This window comes from Choloepus didactylus, chromosome X (genome assembly GCF_015220235.1).
Source record: "Choloepus didactylus isolate mChoDid1 chromosome X, mChoDid1.pri, whole genome shotgun sequence".
NCBI lineage: Eukaryota > Metazoa > Chordata > Mammalia > Pilosa > Megalonychidae > Choloepus > Choloepus didactylus.
The window spans coordinates 96830957-96852440 of NC_051334.1; the positions used below are offsets into that span (position 1 = coordinate 96830957).

Here is a 21484-nt window from a genome sequence, read left to right on the forward strand (position 1 = left end):
GAACAATATTAGAATTTGTAAAATGTAAGATTATATACATTAGTAGAAAATATAAGAATGTAATTTTCTAACCAGCTCATTGCTAGGTACAAAAGTTCATACATCATAAGCAACAAAGACATGAGGACCCTTTTGAAGTTTCAACAATTAATTCTCTTCTTTCTAGTCTATATCTCAATGGCAAATCTAAATGGACTAGATAAAGACTCCAGCCCATGATACAAGAGATGACACAATTTTTATATGAAGTCCGTGAAAGAACTTTGTTCCTTTTTTCTTTGGTTCAAAGTGCACAAAAATCTTTTGTGGGTGGGGCTATAGAACTAGAAAACTTTCATAACCCAAGGATTTCCATGCTGCTTGGTACTGCTGTGTCTCTGAATCAGAATGTATGGGCACACAACTATCTAGAATTAAAGATGGCATTTTTTTTTTATTAGCAAATAGAAATTAACTTTATAACTGACAGAAAGTCGAATAATCTGACTTTAGAGATCTGGTAACTGATGCATCCTTCTTTTTGAAATTATCAACCTCTAAAGAATTATATGCCAAGAAAAGAGTTTTTTGGCATATCTTACCTGTTCAGGATTTTGTACTATATATCTCCTAATAGTAGTCTGTGGGTATGTAATGACTTTCATTGTTGGAGAATGAAGTTCCTGTGAAGAAGATAAAAGTTGCATTTAACCATAGTTATTTAGTGACCTTGGATTCATCAATAATAGGGAACAATTTTCAGAGTTGAATTTTTAGAGTTATTTGCATGTATAATGACATCATTTTATGATTTTGTTCATTTTAATCCCAGAAACAAATATGAAAGCAATGTGTTTTGTACTCAGCACTGTGCTAGGTACTCTATTATACTCATTTCAATGCAATTCATCCCATCTCCAAATTGTGTTTGATGATACCTTCAATATATTTGTTTCACTATAAATGCTCCCACATGATTAGAAGAAAATATAACTTAATATTGATTAATTAGATCTTTGGTCTGGAAAGGGCATCCTGCATTTTAAAAAATGGGAGGAATCACAAAGGGAAAAAGTGTGTGTGTGTGTGTGTCTGTGTGTATACTTAAACACCGAAGACTTCAGTGTTATGAGTTTATGGAGGGGAGGATCATAAATAACATTAAAAGGGAAATAAAACAGTAGTTTAAACTTGTAAACTTTTGAAGGAGAAAATCAATATCATTAATATAAAAACAGTTCTTATACATTGATAAGTAAAAACATTTCCATATTAATAGAAAAAACGAGAAAACGACATGAACAATTTACAAAAGAAGAAATGCAAATAATTAATAAACTTAAGAAAAAGTGTTCAGCCAAGCTAAGAATAAAAGAAACATAACAAAGGGATACCATATTTTATGTTTAAAACTGGAAAATTAAAAAAACAAATCTGATGAGGGTAGAGTAGGAGAAGCACTCTCCTATGGAGAGGAGAAAGCCTAAATAATCATCCATAGATGAAATATGTAGCCATTAAACTAATGTTGTTGCATAATACAAATTTACTTTTAAAAGGCTCACAATATATTATATAAGTTCAAGTGAGAAAATCAGGATGTAAAACTGCGTATGTGGTATGATACAACTTTGTATTTGAATGGGAAAAAAGTGTTAAGAGTATTATCTCTGAGGGGAATCATAGGCAATTTTAATTTTTTTCTTATTTATGTCCTTTCATAGTTCCAAAATTTTCTACAATTAGCATACATTTATTATCAGAAATAAAGCATATAGTAAACACAATTTTAAAGTCCCTCATTATGAAAAAGAACTTAGTTAATACAATTTTTTAACTGGATTCAAGTGCAGTGAACAGCTTGTGACTTAATTGGGCTGACTTTTCTGAGGAAATCCAAACTTGGTGGTCCTGGAATGCTCCATTTCCAACTCCAATTATAGCTTTTATCCCACTGTTCTATGGTTTGTTGTGTATGCAATCCATCCAATTGTGAGTTCCTTGGGAATAGTGATTAGGTTTAATTCATCTTTGTACAATGTTTAGCACAAGCTAGGTTCTCAGCAAATGTTTGCAGAATAAAGACATGACTCTATCTGACTAGGATTAGTTCTAGGCTAGACCAAATTGGGAAGTGGTAAGCAATTTTTTAAAAATAATCTTCTCATTTGTCCTACATAATATCATTTGTCTTTACTGCACCCAAGTTCCAGAAACCAGTTTTGCCCATTCGTCCCCTCACTGTCCATGTTCATACCCTGTCACCTCATCTGGGCTGGCCTGTTTCTGTTTTCCTTAGAACAGGGTATCTCTCCCTACTGTCTCCTAAATCCCTGCAGATCTTTTACTTCCCTCCCATATAACTCAAAACTTAGGGTGTTTTATGTTTTATTTTTTTAGAATTTAGTTTTTGATATATGGCAACTAGCTAATTAAGCACATATTAATATGACATTGAAATATTATTTTGAGACACAGTGCATAAACTCATCCTAAAAGTGGGATTATTAGGCTATAAAGGCTGACGGAGATCTTTTCTTTGCCTTTCAAATCATATACTTACTGGAAGGCTAGTTTCGTCCATAGAATTTATTCACTCTGAATGTAAATTTGTAGCATTTTCACTCATAAAACCAGGTTCTCAATCAATCAAAGATCAAGTTATTTTATTTTTGCACAAATAAAGGACCCTTAAAATATTCATACTCACTAGGAGATTGCTGGCAAAAATAAAGTGCACTCAAACTTTAAAAAGTCAGATTGGGTAGGCAATGAAATTGAAAAATATGGTTCACAGCACTTGTTTCACATTCTGCTGATTCTCATATGTGTGAAAACTCTTTCTTGCTGTATGATCCTGTTATTTTGTGAATGTCTAAAGTCTTTTGAGGGCCTGAAGAGTATTTAAACATATAAGCAAGACTTACACAAGAAGAAATGAAAAGAATCTAATCCATAACTTCTTTACCTGCTCAGTATTTTGAGTTATATGTAGAATGCTTGGGGCACAAGTAGATATTTTCAGAGTTGGAGATTGGAGTTCCTGTTGAGAGAAACAAAAGAAGGTTCAGAAATTATTACTGAGCAGTGTTATTTGAAAGTCTTAAGAAGTTCTTGAGGCATTATTTCCCTTATTTTTATAATAAAAAGATTAGTAAGAAACAAGAGCATTACTTAGTGTTTTCTTAGACAATGTCTTTTCAAAGAGCAGATTACTAAATTTACTTTGTCAGCTTTGCAAGTAATCTAATGATAAAATAGTTTCTAGAGTACTTTCATAGTAATACATGGTCTTTGCACTTTTGGGTTGCATTCACTTTTTTGAGAACTCTTTTAAGAATGCCCAATATGTCTGCAATTAACAAGATGCAAAATTATCAAACAAAATCATTACAAGTAAAAATTCTCAAACCAAGATTGTAAACTTCCTTAGAAAACTCAACTAAGGCTATTGCCCTTCAAGCTCACTCTTAAATATGCTTTGATCTGTGTCTAGTTTAACTTCAAAGTGTAGGATCTGCTGTTAAAAAATGATCCATGAAAGTTAAAGTTTTTGATTTTAACAATGATTACAGAAAATTATCATGCTGTCAATGACACTTTATTCTTTACATTTTTTTCTAAAGCAGCAAAGCTGCATAGCTTTATTAGTGTGCAAAGAGTTGAGTTGATGGAATAATTCAATCTCTCTATATATCTTACTATAATTTACAATTAGCTGACACAATTTCAGGACATTTTCCCACAACAGTGATCTCCTTTTCTTTAGAACAAGAGATCTACTAAAACTCAGAATCGTGGATTTGCAAAGGAAACACTGACAGTGTCATACAGAAGTATAGCTATGATGTAGGTGTTTTTTAAGACATGCTGTTTTTAAAATAGGGTTATGCATTTACTCAACTGCCAAATATTCCGCACACTGTGTTTTTTCTTTTGTTTTTGTTTTGATTTGACTTGCTAACATTTTCATTTTCTTTTAGCCCCTAGTGCTACATCAACGGCAATACAGGCTTAATGTTTCAAGGCAGCCTTTGAATATGTTCCCAGATTTTCTGCAGGTAACTGAGGTGAATTGATCAGGCAAATGCAGTGAATTAAAGATTGTAGCTCAAATGGTATGTAGTCTTTGGTTTAGGAAAATGATTTAAAATACAACCAAGCACAGGTGACTTTGGATCCAAGAGGAGCAGAAAAGATTACTTTAAAATTATGCAAACAGTGCATGCACATATCCTTAATATAAAAATGGATACAAAATAAAAGACCTTCCCTTAACTATCCTCCACTATCCAAATCCTTTCAATGTAAGCAACCATTGTTGTCAGTTAGGCATATCTTCATCTATGCTTTTACATATATGTATCAATAGTAATATGTATTGCCTTTTTTGTTCTCCAACTTAAACCAGACAATATCTCTTTATTACAGATTGCATATATGTCTTAATTTATTATTTTAAATTGATAGTCTTCCATATTGTTTGATTTATAACTTGTATATCTATTTCCCTACTGATCAATGTAAATGTTTTAAATATCTTAAAATTTAAAAATCGTTTCCAGGTTTTCACTTTGCTTCAGTTTAGCATCTTTGTTAAATAAGATACACACACACATATATACACGTATATGTGCATGTATATGTGTGTGTGTGTATATATATTTATACACCTCATATGTTTAAGACATTTATTATAGTAGTAGTATAGATGTGATTAATTTATGCAGATGCCAAGATAGTAGGTATTTAAAGGGCAAATTGATGTATTTGGGCAAAGACTAGTCTGGCCCTAATATGAAGGCATTCTTTAATCTTTTCATATTAAAAAACCTGGTACATTAATTCCATAGATTATAATTTACTTAATTGTAATTTACTTAATTGTTCTTAGCTTCTACTTGAGCCTTCATTCTTAGAAATGCTCTTTTCCCACACAACCCATATAAGAATGTTACAGGACAAATAAAGTAGCTTCGAAAAGTAAAACATGACTGATGTTGACTTAATGTGAGTCAAAGAGATTTAGACTTACAGTGTTATCCAGCAAGAATTTAAATTGCAGCAGAGAAGAATCATAAGGAAAAAAATGGCTGAATATAAATTTTATTAATTTCAAAAAGACTTGTTAATGAAAATCCTTTTCCCCTGGAAGTCTACAGAAGTAGGTAGGATAGTCTGTGTAAAAGTCCAAAAAGGACAATATCTTGGTGATGGAAAGTACTTGCTCTAGGCAGGATTACAAATCACTTTGCAAATAGCCATTGCCTGTTCCATATGAAGTGATGATAAAAAATTCTTCCTCTTCTTCTTCTTCTGAATGAAAAGGATGTTTTAGGTTTAAATGTGCTGTGGGAATGAGAAGCCAAACCTCCCCCTTGGTAACCTATATATGTTTAGTTTTCAGTGTCACTCATCTGTATATAGTTTACCTAAATCATTAATTCCAAATAACAATTACATATTTGGGGCTTATGTTATCTGTGCCCCCAAATTCCTGATGACCATTTAATTAAAGACAGGGAGGGTCTATCACGATATATTGGAAAGAGTCCTGAACTTGGAGTCTAGTCCTGGTTCTACTACCACCCAGCTGTGTGATATTGGACAACTCATGTCATCTCCCAAGCTTCAGTTTCCTCATGTGTGAAATGGGATGTGGGTGTGGGTAAGTGTGGACTAAAGGATATTTAAGTTCTTTTCTATCTCTGTAGTAGGAAATGATTTCAACTTATTTTTTCCATCCAGACAAAACAATTTCAAATCCTTCAAACTGGTCAGTCTCTGTTAAGTGATTTCTGTGCCAAAAATTTTATTTAGATTATCTTATTTAACTCCCACAACAATCCCATGAGGAAAGTACTATTACAAACCCATTTTACAAATGAATAACTTAGACAAAGATAGGTTATCTAACTAGCCAAAGGCCACCCAGCTAATAAATAAGGATGCTTAGAATTCCAACTCAGGCAGCATGACTCCAGAACTCATGAGCTTAGATCACTATACTTTGCCCATCTATAGCTTGCCTCAGTATATTTTCTACATTTTTCAAGTTGTGGAACCTAATCTTAGAGTTAGTTTAGATTAGTGGTTATAATAAAAGGCTAGATATTTGCCTTTTTAATTTTTTATAGTCAAAGACAATGTTTGGATGCCTGAAAACAACAGACCCACCTAAAAGTGACCATATGGGAGAATGGCCCTGATTAAATAATGTAAGCATCTAGAATTTCAACAGGGGTTGTTTATAGAGTACATGACATATTTAAGGAGTGTAGTCACAGGTCCTCAAACTCAGTAAACATTACATTTTTTTATGTAATACTCATATCATCTAAGTCCTTTAATTTTGCAGGAGGACCCTACTTTTTCTGATCACATATTAAGTTATTATTGGGTCATTTATTTCTGTGGCTCAGATATACTAAATACAAAAAAATATTACCTCATTGACAACTTTTTTTTAGGTAGTGTTCTGGTGATAAATTTTGTTAGTAAGTGGTCTCCAGACTGATACAAAATCCAGATCTGTTTTCCTGCACTGCTTAAAATGATGCTTCTCAACTTTGGAAAAGTTGTAACAATCTTTCTCCTCCTCCTCTAAAGAGTGTCATATGGTAATACTAATTTTAAGATCAGAATGGATTGAAATCAGTCTGCTTTTGGGGGTAATTTCACTACACTCTTGAGTTAATTGTCTGTTACTGTAAATCAGAACTAGGGAATTATGGTTTCCCTGGGGAATTCACTATTCCCAAACATGTATCTTATTTCTAATTGTTTGTTGAAATAGCTCTGTTTTTCAGAGTTAATAAATCTGATGAAATGAAAATGGCTCCAATCTCTCAGTTATTTACTTCAGCGATAGTGCTTTTGAGTAGCTCAGGGCAATGGAGATAGAGGGAAAGCAAATGCTAGAGAGGTGTTTTCCTCCTTCAGCTATAAAGGAAATCTTAAAAACTTAGGATATTCACTGAATTCCAGGACCTTGGGAATAAGAACAGAAACTGGTTTTGCTCTGTAATATATTTTTGATACGTTCCATTCTGATGTGGATGATTTTCTAAAACGAAAAAATGAAAAGATGTTTAAACTGAAAACGCTTTAGTACTGAACTCAGGCTATTTAAGGGAGATAGCTGATGTAGTGGAAATAGTATCAGGAGGTGGCTTCCCGGGCATTCATTAACCAGCTGTGCTAACTTTAGTAAGTTATTTTGAGCCACTTGAGACTCAGTTTCATTATTTGTACAGTGAAAAAATAACATGCCATCTATTGTCTTTATTTGTACAGTGTACAATTTGTAAATAGAGATAGTAATGCTTTTATTACTTATATCTTGGTATTCCAGTGATAAACTAATGTATGCAAAGAGCATTGAAAAATAAAAAGAATCATTTTTTAATATAAGGCATTAACTTTACTGGATTGGTTATATATGTGACTAAGTTATTAACTTGCACTTTGTCCTACACTTGTTATTGAGGGAGATATAAAGGATGTATAAAGTATCATCCTCATCAAAATCAAAACTAGGCAAGGGAGAAAACTACGATTATAAATAACAATAAAGCAGACTATAATAATAGCTATTTGGAGCTTATATGGGAGTTCTGAGGCTGAGAGATAACTTCAATCTGGGATAACCAGAGAATTCATCATGAGGCTACATTTGAGGAAATCCTGAAAAATTGGTAGGATTTCAGGATGTTTAGATTGGTAGGCGTGGGGGATAAGGAGCATTTCGGGTATAAGAGCAGCTTGAGCAAAAGGTATAACTGTGGAAAATTGGGAGCTATATTTAGAGAAAAATGCTTTCATATTTTGTGGAAACATAGACACTAGAAAGGGAGTTTCAGGAGGAAAGGTTCTTGGGAGCCAGGTCATGGAGCACTTTGAAAGTCAGACTAAGGAATTCATAGATATTGAGTGTCATCAAAAGTTTTTGAGGAAAGGAGTGATTTGAGGTGTTTATAGGGAGTTCAAGCAACTTTTCTAGAGAATATATTATTAGATAACTAGGTTTGTGAAGATTTTAAAATCATTTTATGCAGGAATCTATGCATCCAAGCTAAAGTCTGCATGAGAAGAGAAATATTTGAGGATAAAAATATTTCCTTGGAAAGTTCTTCTAGAGGTGTTTTGGTGTGTGGATGAGCACTGGCCAGCAGTAGTAGCATGTATAAGGAAAGTAATGGGCACATAACTAATATATTATACAGATTATAGGGAAACTGGGTAAAATTGAATAAGTAAAAGCACTTCATATAGTGAGAAGTTTAGTGACTGGAGAGGTGGAGGGAGCATCTTTATAAGCAGACTAATTAGCAGCTTTGGGCTAATTTGGTTAAAGGAAATATCACAACAAGTTCCCAGGGAAATGATGTGATGACAGATCAGAATTTCTACTCATTTAACATTTGCCATAATACGTGATATATATTTGCTTATAGAAATAAAAAGTATAAACAATATAATAAATGAAATTAAGACATTTAATGGGGCCCATAAACTAGAATAAAAAACTAATTGACATTAAACAGCTTCTTTAAATTTATTTTCTACATTGCTCACTTTTTTAAAAAGCAACTTGTTTCTTAGTTTCCATTTTCAGTTCAAAGACAGGAAATAGAAGAGTGAAACCCACAAGCAATCCTAGTTGTCATATATCTTTAGTAAAGCCACTGCTGACAGCTACATGCAGACATTTTTACAAACCATAATCAGAGAGGGGGGGTTACTGACTCATAATTTCTGGTTGCATTCTATTCTCCAAAACATTACAAAACAATGCCTGATTCACCTTTGAGTTTTGATTAAACAAACAAACAACAACTCAACCTTCAGGAAGTGTCTAAATTCATGGAGGTGGGGAGAAAGAACCATAGAAATATTATACTGCTCAGTATTATAAATGCCTGTCTAGTCTTAGAATTGAATAATGTGAAGTGATAATAGATCTATAAGGAGACCACATTTGAGATGTAGGTGCAGATGGAGTGCTACATTGAGGAGAGGATGAGAAGATGCAGGATTAGAAAACCCTCAAAGAAGACTTCCCAGATGGATTTTGAGGGATGGATAGGATTCCAGCAGCCAGTGATGGGTATTGCCAGAGCAGGAAACAGAATGAACAAAGGTGGGGGTGGGACAGTGGCAAAATGCTCACTTTGTCCAGGAACCAGAGCACAGTGCAGTGTGTCTGGGACACAAGGTGGGAGGAGGTGGGTCATGGGAGATAAGACTGTAAAAGTAGGATGGGACAGAAAGGAGACCCTTTGACATCATCAGGGTGAAAAGTTTGAACCTAACTTTGCAACCTGGTTTTCAATATCTTTGAAAAGATTGTACATTATAAATCAAACACCAATGTATTGTTGAGATCAGAAATTTCACAATAAAGTAGAAGCTGACTTTATTTCTTCATAGCATTTCTGTCAAAGTTCTCCCTTAACATTTATGGGTCTGTGCATAACTAAAAACTAATCAACTTATTGCCCAGTGCTGGAACATTGCATAGTTTGATATAAATATCTACCATATTGTGAAATTTCTGATCTCAACAATACATTGGTGTTTGATTTATAATTTACAAACTTTTCAAAGATATTGAAAACCAGGTTGCAAAGTTAGGTTACACTTATAGGAAAAATATTTTTTAAAAAAAGAATTGTGAACAGCAACAATAGAACCATCTTCCTTCTTGGAAAACAATGTAATATCTTTGAAGCATCAAAATAAGCATTTACATTACTGTCAAAAAGCTGACTCCTGGGAAAAATTATGTAGATAAATAGATTGAGAGATAGTTACGCACATTCATAAATCCTTCATTCAGCTCATCTCTTAAAGATTTAAGAATTCAATCATCCTTCTTCTAAAATAGTAACTATAACCTTGTAATTTGAGAGGTTGTGGCTTCATTTTTCTGTTTCACACTTACGTACCCATCATAGCTGGTAATGTAAATTGGCGGCACTTTATCACGCATTTGTACCACCACGAATTTCTTTGAATATATTGGTCTTGGAGGTGTTTCTATAACTAAAAAATTGAATGGCTTCAGTGTAGAGAGTTGTACTTCCAGTCAAAATCTCTTCAACCGCCTGTGTTATCCTACATGGCAGCCACTAGACACATATAGCTGTTGAGCACTCAAAGCTTGGCTACTGTAGCTGAAGAACCAAATATTTAATTTTTATTTCATTTTAATTAATTTAAATTTAAATGGAAGCAGCCACATGCTGCTAGTGGTTACCATACTGGAAGCACAGATCTAGGGGAAACATTAGGTGAGAGGCAGAATGTAAACAGGCTTTAATGCTTGATGTCACTTTATATGTAAAAAAATAAAAAAGAAAAACAACAAATAAAAACTCCATCTCAAGATATTGAGGTTCAAGTTCAAAGACTCTAAGAGCATGGGAACTTCCACATTACTCTTTCTAAAGGTTATTTATGCCTATAAAAACATTCCTGCTGTTCCACCCTTTTGATCATGTATCATGTGTTTTAGAAAATTACATAAATGCTTTTCCTCATTAGGCTTCCTTAGCTAGTAGAGCCCTAATAAGGTTTTCAAGCCCATGTGTTTACCATATCTGTCCAGTGTGAACAAACTCTTACTTTATAGACCACTCATTTAGTTTATCTTTATTTTATCTGTGCAAATAGGGGCTTTTGATGGCTGCATTTTTGTAAATCAACAATACAAATAAAGGAAAGAAAACTATTTACTGAGTGCTAACTCTGTTCCAGGCATTGTACTGGACACCTTCACATGATATCTCATTCACTACTCACTACAACCCAGAAGGAAGGTATTATTGACACTTTACAAATGAGGAAACTGAGGCCCTGAGAGGTTAAGTGATTTATCCAAGGTAATACAGCATTTAACACCTACTTTGTGCTGGGTACTATGCTATATGCATTTTAAACCTTTTAGTATCACATTTGATTCTAAAAACAGTTATGATTTAGATGTTATTATTTCCATATTTAAGAGATGATACAACTGAGGAAAACAGCTAGTAAGTCTCTAAGCCAAGAATTCAACCCAAGAAATAAAAAAACAAAGTCTATATTTTAAGGCACTATGCTAGACTACTTCATAGTTCTGTTCTGCCAAAGTCTCCCTCATCACTGCACATTTATTATTTGCTGTTCTCCTTGAGACATTCTACCTGTCTGCATGGACATTTTCTCTGTGTAATGTTCTCTGTGATCTTTAGACTGTGCAAAATCTGAGACTCCAGTCAATTTCTATTGGCTTCTGTTTTCCTGTTGACAGCTCTGGTTAAAGAATTCAAGACCCTGATGCACTAGCATACAGGAGAGACTGATGGGGATGAAAATTAGGTAATGGACAGAGAGAGAACATTATGTACGTAGTAGAGATGTTGTTTTCTAAAAATTTGAAAATTTGTTGAAGTGAATATGGAACACTTTCACGTTGTCTAATTTGAATTTAAAACTTTACATAAAAATTAACATATATTACAATCTTCTAAGAATAAAAACCAAGGGAGCTTGTGGATGCTTCTATCAGTCCTAATGACTAAGAGAATCATCAAAAGTAATAATAGTGAGTTAGGAACAGTCTAGGATGACCTGTTTCAAAAGAGGCAATATCTTTAAAAGCCACCTGACAATTATGCTGACAGAATTTGCCAAGGCAAACTGCCATTTGAATAAATTCCCCAAATAGTATGGGAGATGCTTTTGTTAGAACCTCTCAAAGCCAGTAACATTGTTAAAGACCTGTCTTAGGTTATTGTTGAAATGCTGTACTAAACTTTATACAGCAAGAAACGTAAATTACAATGATCTCTCTTTTGATGAAACAAACACTTTCTTAATTTAGCATGACATCTGTGATTTTGTTCTCATGTAACAGAAGCAATAATATTTAACTAGTTCCCCTCCCTCTTGGCCCCCAACCCAAAACCCTAATTTGAGGCTTATTCCTGGATTATTTCTTTCCTTCTCATAAAGGAAACTAGAAGATGGAGAGAAAATAAAATATACAATCCCTCCTCAATGCATGTTTTCTGTCTTTAAAACTCATAACTATATATGCTTCATTGGAAGTGAAAAAAGACCTCTATTGCTATAGCTGCTGGTGTGAAGAAAAAGTTGGCTCAGATACACTTGCTTAGAAAGGTTTTCACTTTTAAATGGGATTCAGAAGCATGGCAAATCTTTTAAAATATTTTACCAAGAATTGTCAAAAGAAGAAATTTGGATCACGACAGTTCCCCTCCCTTCCTCTTGCCCCACCCTGTTTGCCATACACACACAGTGATGGCTTGTGAGCATCACTGACTAAAAACAGGTTCAGCAATTTACCAGTCCTCATTTAAACAAGAGACAATTGGCATGTGCATTTTCATCCAGCAATTAGTTGCACTCACAATTTCTACAGCTTCATTTAATTGTAGGCAAAAAAGGAATGACCCAAAATGAAAACAGGTGCTCTTTTATCTTATGACCTCATTCCTATTTTTCAGGCAACCTACTTCCTTGAACAATCATTCACTTTAGTGACCACTCCCCTGAATGACAATTTATCAAAGCAACACACACCTTCTGACAGAACAGGAAAGTTTTTTAATGGTATATAGAAATCCTGGCACAGTGGGAGAACTTTTCATAACCTTTATAACCAAAGAAACAGGGGAAGAAATCATGTAAACAAAGGGAAGGCCTGGCTGAATAATTATCCAGATCAGAGGCCATTCATAAACACACATTCTCCCTTGGGCTGCTCTCCAGAGTTGGTTCAAGTTTAAAATTATAAAGAATGGTAACCTTTATAAAACATACATTAAAAGATACCTTCCTGCACTAAAATTTGATATAGTCAATAAAATACTGATGACCAAAACACAAAATAATCCTACAAAATAACATTTAGGTAGATATATGGGACACCTACAGACCAGGCACTGTATGTCTGTCCTCAAAGTGGGTAAGCAAATGGCATTTGTTTAGACTACAGTGCTTCCTACATAATAGACATGTTAAAAACATCTGTGCAATGAATGAATGGTATTGAAAAACATTTTATTTTGATCCATTTCTCTCCCACACATAAGAACTCCTCTGTATATGGAAAATGTCTTGAATTTCATGAAAAGCTAAATTAATGGAAGGGAAAAATACAAGTACAATGAACAATTCACATCAATATTGTTCATAGAAAGCAATATTTTGTGTTGAGTCAATAGTGGTAGGTTATTTCAGCATTTTAAAAAGTTGCTCTGTCAGTTATTTTTCTTTTGTTTTAAGTAGCTCCTAGAACTCTATCCATTTACAAGTCCACATTCAATTCTAAAATGTATTTTACAACCTAGATTACACCTGCATTTGATTATACCTGCTGATATTGGTAAATCCAGTCATTTGAATGCTACCATTGACTTAGACACCTTTACCAGTTGCCTACATTTAATTTTCTCTGAGAAATGTTCTGTAAAGCTGACAAAATAATAAATGAGAAAATTGTAAAATATCAGTTGTAGATGAGAAACAAACAACACTGATTATCTAGAGAAAATTAAAATGTTTATGTCTATAAATACCATTTTAGTGCAAGAGAATGCAATGGGAGAAAAACATGTACTATAGAGCCAAAAATATAAAATATTAAGGTGCTGCAAAAGGCATTTGATTAAATCTAAAATGTCTACTACATGAACTAAAATTAAGTTTCAGGAGGCAAAGCAGAGTGGCATCAACTTTGGTTTCTCAAAGGGAACATAATTTCCTAGTGGCCATTAAATTTACAGTAAAATCTCACAAATTCTCTGAACATCATCCAAACAACAAAATGCTAAAAAACAAAATTAAAGCAAAAGCTTAATTGAATTCATGACGATCAAGTCGTACCAATGTAATATCCATTTTCCTAGCTGCCATGGTCCCAAGTTCTGGCATCAAAATAATCTACATACCAAGTCAAAATGTCTCTGAAACTTAAGGAGAGACTTTATTAGAACATAAAGTGAAAAAAGTTTTTGGAGTAATATGTACAGCTTGCTCATGCTTGTATGGAACATAGTAACAGTACCATCACATTTTACCTATTTCTTCAGCATAAAGGTAATTCCAGATTACATTTAGGCACTATTTTACACAATGCCATTCTGCCAATAAATGAGAAAGGAAAATAGAAGCGTTCCCTAGTCACATTCTTTTTGGCAGCTGATATGAAAGCTCTCTCGCCAAATTCTCTTTTAGTGGATTTGTGAATGTCCTTTCATAGCCATCTCAGTTTGAAATTTTGTCAAATTTTCCCTCTTCTCTCACTAAGAGATTAGGACATCTCATTCTTTTTTCTTTTCTTCTGTCCTCATAGCTAGAACCTCACCAGCCTTATTCTGACCCCAGCACTTACTTTTCTCTCTCATTTCAATGATGAAGAACTTCAGACCTCACAACGCCCTTTATTCCAATCTCTTATTCCAGTTTCTGTGGCCACACTTACTGTCCCTAAGGTTCCTTATAAACTCTTCTGTGGGGAACTAAGTTTCAGGATGGAGAGAGTCCTATAAGGATCACTTCGGCAAATATCAGGTGGAAAGAAGGAAAGTCTTGAAAGAAAGCTGAACCGGTTCTGGTATTATTAAAAGAGCAAGTTCAACCAAGGAGCATGTAATAAAGTGTGACCCTAAAAGTTCAGTAAACAATATTAATAATGTGCTAAATTTCAGCTCTAATATTTATGTCTATTTAGCTTTCATTTACCAGCAAATTGATAAAAAAGAGACTAAATATGTTCAAATAACTGGTAAACGGTTATTTTAGCATTCCTATGATAACAAACATTGTTGTTTTCAGCCTCCACATTATTGTTACTTGGGCTACTATGAAACAAACATGACACTACTCAATTTGTTGTGCATTAATATCCTAACTTAATATTGGGGTATACATTTCCTTTATTCTTATCACTTATACAAACTACTATTTTTAACCTTCAGATTTTTCTTCCCTTTGACCTCAACATAGATGGAGTTTTTCTCAAACAGGAAATTAGTGACAGTAAATCCTGGAATTATTCTTTCATATTTTATTTTTCTACAACTAAGCTAGGGGTGAAATAAGAGTGAAATTTTGGCCTTTGGAATTGAAGCTTATCTACATCTTTGCAAAATTCTTTAACAAATAGTTGTATTATACACTTTAGAGATGTCACTTTGTATCCTACTTTAAATTTGCGGGTTTTGTGAAAAAAATCTATATTATTCCAGATTAGTTTTCCAGATTGGTAATGTTGGATAATTGATAATTTAGGATAACTGATAATGTAGAATAATATTCACCCTGGTAGTTGCTTTATGTGCTCTTTCCAGCACAAAATGTATATTGAACACATGATTTCAATTGGGATAGAAGTTTCCACAGAGCTTAAAGGAATACAAATTTAATGTAGAGAGTCAAAGAATGAAAATAGATATAGAGCTGTTCATTTTATATACTCTTTCAATTTTCCTTTTCATTTATTGTAAGGTCATTAACACAGGTATTGGTGTAAAAATAACTCCTTTAAAAAACAAATCTATTTCAATTAAAGGGTGTCTTAGAGTTCCACCTTTATTAATTTTCATATAACAATTACTTATATCTCACCTTCCTTAATCCTACATCCACTCTTCCAAAACACCTCCTACCAACATTCTATAAAGTATTCACCTTGGTTGTACAAGAATTAACGCATCATTTTCAGAAGATGAAACACATATGTCAATTCAAATAGATATTTGTACCTGTCATATATCCTGGAGCAGCATACTATACAACTTGCTAAACACAAACAATTGCTAGTAACTCCATACATGCCATTGTCCCTGTACCTATATATACACTGATACAAAGAAAACTGTTTGCTTCTGATATGAAATGAGTCAGTGGAAATTTGTTCTGGAAAAAATACTGAATCCAAGTCAAAGATTTCTTTGTGGTAGGGGCAAAAGAATGACTTGTATCAGATCTTTGAACTAAATCCCACAAGAAATGAGTCCTCCTATGCTCTGGGTATATTATGAAAATCTTTGGAACTGGCAAATAAACAACTATAGATACTAATAAAAGAAAGAACAGCCGAATGATGGAAATTGGCTGACTGTCCAATGTATATATAGGTGCAATTCCCCAAAAGGTACATAAGCAGAGAAGCTGAAAGGAAGAGGAGAATTGAGGTGCAAGCTTTCCCTTTCCACTACCCTGACATACGTGCCTTTGTGGTACCTGGGAATGGTCGCTCCAAACCAAATTTTGGTTGGAGGAGGTAGTTTTGAGAGGGGAGAGCATTTCCCATAAGCTGATGGGGTCCAAGGCCTGCACCACCTTGTTCATGGGCCCACTGTAAGTCCTCACTCATTCACACACTGCATTTTTTTTCTGGAGGCTGCCCGAATTGACTTGATTGATGGCAGAAGGGGTAATGCTGGGGCTGGCACTACAGCACTTCTGGGGGCTGCTGGGTCCCACAGCTGCTGCTGGTGCTCTCACTCCTATAGTTAGAGCTCATCATCTTCTCAGTGGTCAGCAAGTGACTCTCCAGATGATCTCACTAAGGAACAAACAGAAAGAGAGTGAAAGAAAGGGGTAGGAAGGAAGACCAGCAGGCAAGCAGGCACACGTGTAGAAGCCACTCACCAACCACCCCTGCTTGTAGTGGTGCCAGGGAGAGATGAGAATTACCTGAGCAGCAGCAGGAGCAGGTCTGGCAGCTGCAGAGGAGGCAGCAAAGTATTTGAGCTCAAATGGAAAGTGGAGCCACCCTGTGAAATTGCTCCAGGAAATTGTATGGTCACACCCCTGAGAGGCAGACTCACTGAACAGGTTTACTTGCCAAGAGAGGCAGTGCCTTGCCACCAAGATAGCTACCCAGCCACCCAGTAGCTGAAGGAGTCTGGAAAGAGCAGACATGTGAATATTCAGGGTGGAAGCCAAAGCTTCCAAGCTATGGGTTCAGAAATTCACTTCAACTGTAAATAGGCACATGAAGACCTGCTCAAGCCAAAACTTACTAGAGAAAAAAAGTTGCAAACTTCATATGAAAGTGGATTTCCCACAGATCTTAATCTTAGCAAAAGTAGTTACAAGTGTAAGTATTAACATTCCAGAACTTCAGACTAAAATAAGGGGTATTAGCCTGGTGACACACTAATTTCACAGATAAATTTGCCTTCTTTGCAAAACCCAGTAGATAATTGCAGTTAAGGGAGATTGCTATGGGGTCTCCTTCTAGCAAGTCTCTCTAACATATGGACCTGTTTATCTTGCTCCAGGCCTAGTATGCCTTTTGCGACATACATAGAAGGAGATTTGTCTAAATGATTGAATTGCTGTCTATAAATGGAGGGGAGATGAAAAGAAAAAATAAAAACCCTAACCATTCCATAAATGCTTTGTGTTTTAGCATTTATATTTATTGTTCGGTATTTTCACAAAGGAATTTACCCTGGCTATATATTTGCCCTTGGAAAGACTGTGAGTTTGATTGCCTTTTTAAATTGAGTTGTTAAGGGGGCTGTAAGTCCTGAGAAATGCCTTACCTGACATAATGAGATTTAAATGTTTTCAGCAATTACATTTATTACTACTTGAAATTCCAATCATATTGCCTATTTGCCCAACACATTAAGCCTTTCAAGACACTTCAGCCTCTCTGAACTCCAGCATACTGAGGGTGTCTTCAGAAAAGTTGTGTCTTCCTGGTGTGTATTAGCACCGTAGGACAAAGCATGCCATCACCATTCTGAAGAGGAGGAGAATGTCATCCAGCTGGCTAAGCCAGCTTTTTCTTCTGCTGAGTGAATAAAGATAATAATTTACTGTACTTACTGTGTGCCAGGTCCTCTGCAAAGAGCTTTATGTGGATTATCTCATCCTCACAACAACCTTATGAGAGTTTATAGGTTAAGAACTAAGAGGCAGATACGGAGAAGTGGAAAAATTCCCCATGTTGCATCACTGGTAAATGATGGATCTGGGATTTGTACTTAGGGGGACACATTCTATAGTTTATCTATTATATTATACTGCTATATAAATTTTAAAATTATGTTTTACATCTGGCTATAAGTCTAGGTAAAAATCAAAATATATTTCAGAATTGCTAGCTTGTAGATGACTTAAAAGGAATCTTTGTTTTTTTACAGGGAGGGGAGTACAAACATTGTAAATGTGATTGACACCACTGAATTATGTATTTGAATGTATATAGAGGGGAAATTTTAGGTGGTTACTAGAATGAATTTTTTTAAAGAAACAACATAAGACTGTATAACATAAACAGTGAACCATAATGTAAACTATGGACTATAGTTAATAGTACAATTATAATAATATCATTTCATCAATTGTAACAAAGTTACCATATTAATGCAAGGTGTTAATAATAGGAGGGGATATATGGTAACTTTATTTTCTGCATGATTTTTCTGTAAACTTACAACTTCTCTACTAAAAATGTGACAATGCTAAAAACCAACCTTAAAAACTCTAAGATAATTTGTGGTATATTTGCATTCATATTTTTGTGCTATAAGAGAATCTTTAAAATAAAATCCTTGTTCATTTTAAGGCTGTTCCTCAAGAATTAATGAAAATTTAATTAGGAACATGTGACCTGACAAACAGCTTGGTAAAATATCAGATCAGCAACTCACTAATGTCATTAGCAATATCATTTTGAAGAAGCTTCATGTGTGAACAAGAAATCAGTGTTAAGTGGGGTTATCCAGTCAGCTCTGATTGTTGAAACCTGAATTCGAAACTAGACACACACACACACACACACACACACACAGTTAACATCTACAGCCAAGAGCTGACTGACCTAGAAAATAAAGAGATTGAGATGAAGAATAAAAATTCCTTCATTCATAAAATAGTGACCATAACTGTCATCCACATTTCTTGGATGTATGTATTGTGAGGCAACCACCTTGTCACAGTTAGGCTACAATTAATGTGTGTAACTGACACCCTCACCCAATCCCTGAGCTTCATCCATCTTTGCCCCCCATCACAGGGTATGAGGGAGGGAGAGTCTGAAACTCAGGGATAGTATTTAAGAAATAAGATTAGACACTATCTGACAAACCACATTTAACTAGGAGACAGATGTTGATCACCCTTGTTTACTTCAAAGAGATTTATCAATCATTCACACCAAATTTCTGCTCCTTTTCTGAGAATTCACTTGCTCCTTGAATGAGCTGCATTTCCAATTGTTTTATTTCTCCTTTAAGAGTATGATGGTGATGTTTTACTCATTCACTTTTTCTTTTTCTATGCAATTTTATTGAGAGACATTCAAACACCATGCAATCCATTCAAAGTATACAATCAATGGCTCACAGTATCATCAAATAGTTGTGCATTCATCACCACAGTCAATATTAGAACATTTTCAGTACTCAAAAAAAGAAATAAAAATGAAAAAGAAAACCCAATATATCCCACACCCTTTAAACCCCCTTGTTATTGACACTTAGCATTGGTGTAGTACCTTTGTTACAATTGATGAAAAAAATATTAACATATTACTGTTAACTATAGTCCATATTTTACATTATATGTATTTTTCCCATATACCACCCTATTATTAACACCTTGTGATAGTGTTGTACATTTGTTATAATTAATGAAAGAACATTCTTATATTTGTATTATTAACCACAATCCATTGTCACAATTCATTGTGATATACAGTCCCATGTTTTATCTTCTAAATTTCCTTCTAGTAACACATGTGACCCCAAATTTCCCTTCAACCACATTAACAAACATAATTCAGCACTGTTAATTACACTTCCAATAATGTGCTACCATCACCACTATCCATTTCCAAACATTTACAATCAACCTAAATAGAAATTCTGCACAAATTAAGCATTGGCTCCCCATTCTCTACACCGTTCTATCCCCTGGTAACCTATCTTATATATTCTAACTGTATGAGTTTGCTTATTGTAATTAGTTCATAGCAGTGAAATCATACCCTATTTGTCCTTGTGTGTTTGGCTTATTTAACTTAACATAATGTCCTCAAGTTTCATCCATGTTGTCACATGCATGAGGACTTCATTCCTTCTTATACCTGAATAATAAGCCATCGTATTGCTTATACCATATTTTGTTTATGCATTCATTGGATGATGGACACTTGGGTTACTGCCATCTTTTGGCAATTGTGAATAATGCTGCTATGAACAACAGTGTCTAAATTCCTGTTCAAGTCCCCTTTTCGAGTCTTCTGGGTATAACTAATACAGGGAGTGTTGGATCATATAGTTATTGTATATTTTGCTTCCTGAGAAATTATCTCCCACAGTGGCTGCACCATTTTACATTGCTTTAGCAGTGAATGAGTGTTCCTATTTCTCCACATCCTCACAAACACTAGCAGTTTTGTTTTTTTTAATAGCGGTCAATCTAGTAGGTGTGAAATGATATCTCATTGTGGTTTCAATTTGCATTTCCCTATTAGCTTGTGATGTTGAGCATCTTTTCATGTGTTTTATACCCATTTAAGCATCCTTTTTGGAAAAATGTCTATTCAAGTCTTTTGTCCATTTTTTGATTGAGTTGTTTGCCTTTTTATTGTTGAGTTGTAGGATATCTTTATATATTATGGATATTAAACCTTTATTGGATATGTAGTTTCCAAACATTTTATCCCATTGAGTAGGCTGTCTTTCTACTTTCTTAACAGAGTCCTTTGATGGACAAAATTTTAATTTTGAAGAGATCCCATTTATCTGTTTCTTCTTTTTTTTTCTGTGCTTTGGGTGTTAAATCTAAGAAAGCATTGCCTACCAAAAGATCTTGCTTCCCTACATTTTCTTCTAGGAGTTTTATATTCCTGCTTCTTATATTTAGGACTTTGATTGATTTTGGTTTAATGATTCTGTCAGATGTGTGATAGGGATCCTCTTTTTTTATTTTGCATATGGATATCCAGTTCTCCAAAAACGATTTGTTGAAGAGGCTGTTCTGACTCATTTGGGTTGAATTGGCAGCCTTGTCTAAAACCAATTAGCCATAGATGTGAGGGTCTATTTCAGAACTCTCAATTTGATTCCATTGATCAATATATCTATCTTTATGCCAGGACCATGCTGTTTTGACAACTGTAGGTTTGTTAATATGGTTTAAGATCAAGAAGTATAAGGCCTCCAACTTTGTTCTACTTTTTAAAGATATTTTTTGCTATTCAGGGCTCCTTACCCTTCCAAATAAATTTGATGACTGTATTTTTCATTTCTGAAAAGTAGGCTGCTGGAATTTTGATTGGAATTGCATTGAATCTGAAAATCAATTCAGGTAGAATTGACTTTGTAATGATATTTAATATTCCAATCCATTTTATTTCAATCTTATATTTATTTAGGCCTTACATTTATTTATGTCTTTTAAAAATTTATTTTAGCAAAGTTTTTTGGTTTTCTTTTTACCAGGAATTTATATTCTTGGTCAAATT

At 34.2% G+C, this 21484-nt stretch overlaps 1 long non-coding RNA gene across 1 annotated transcript; it reads right to left on the reverse strand.

Annotated features, from left to right (window-relative positions):
* Positions 1-580: 580 nt before the first annotated feature.
* LOC119522032 lies at positions 581-16309 on the reverse strand. Its single transcript, XR_005214462.1, has 3 exons — positions 16237-16309; positions 2948-3022; positions 581-662 (listed from the first exon to the last, which is right to left on the reverse strand). It is a non-coding gene; the product is annotated as an uncharacterized LOC119522032 (long non-coding RNA).
* Between the last annotated feature and the right edge of the window lie 5175 nt (positions 16310-21484).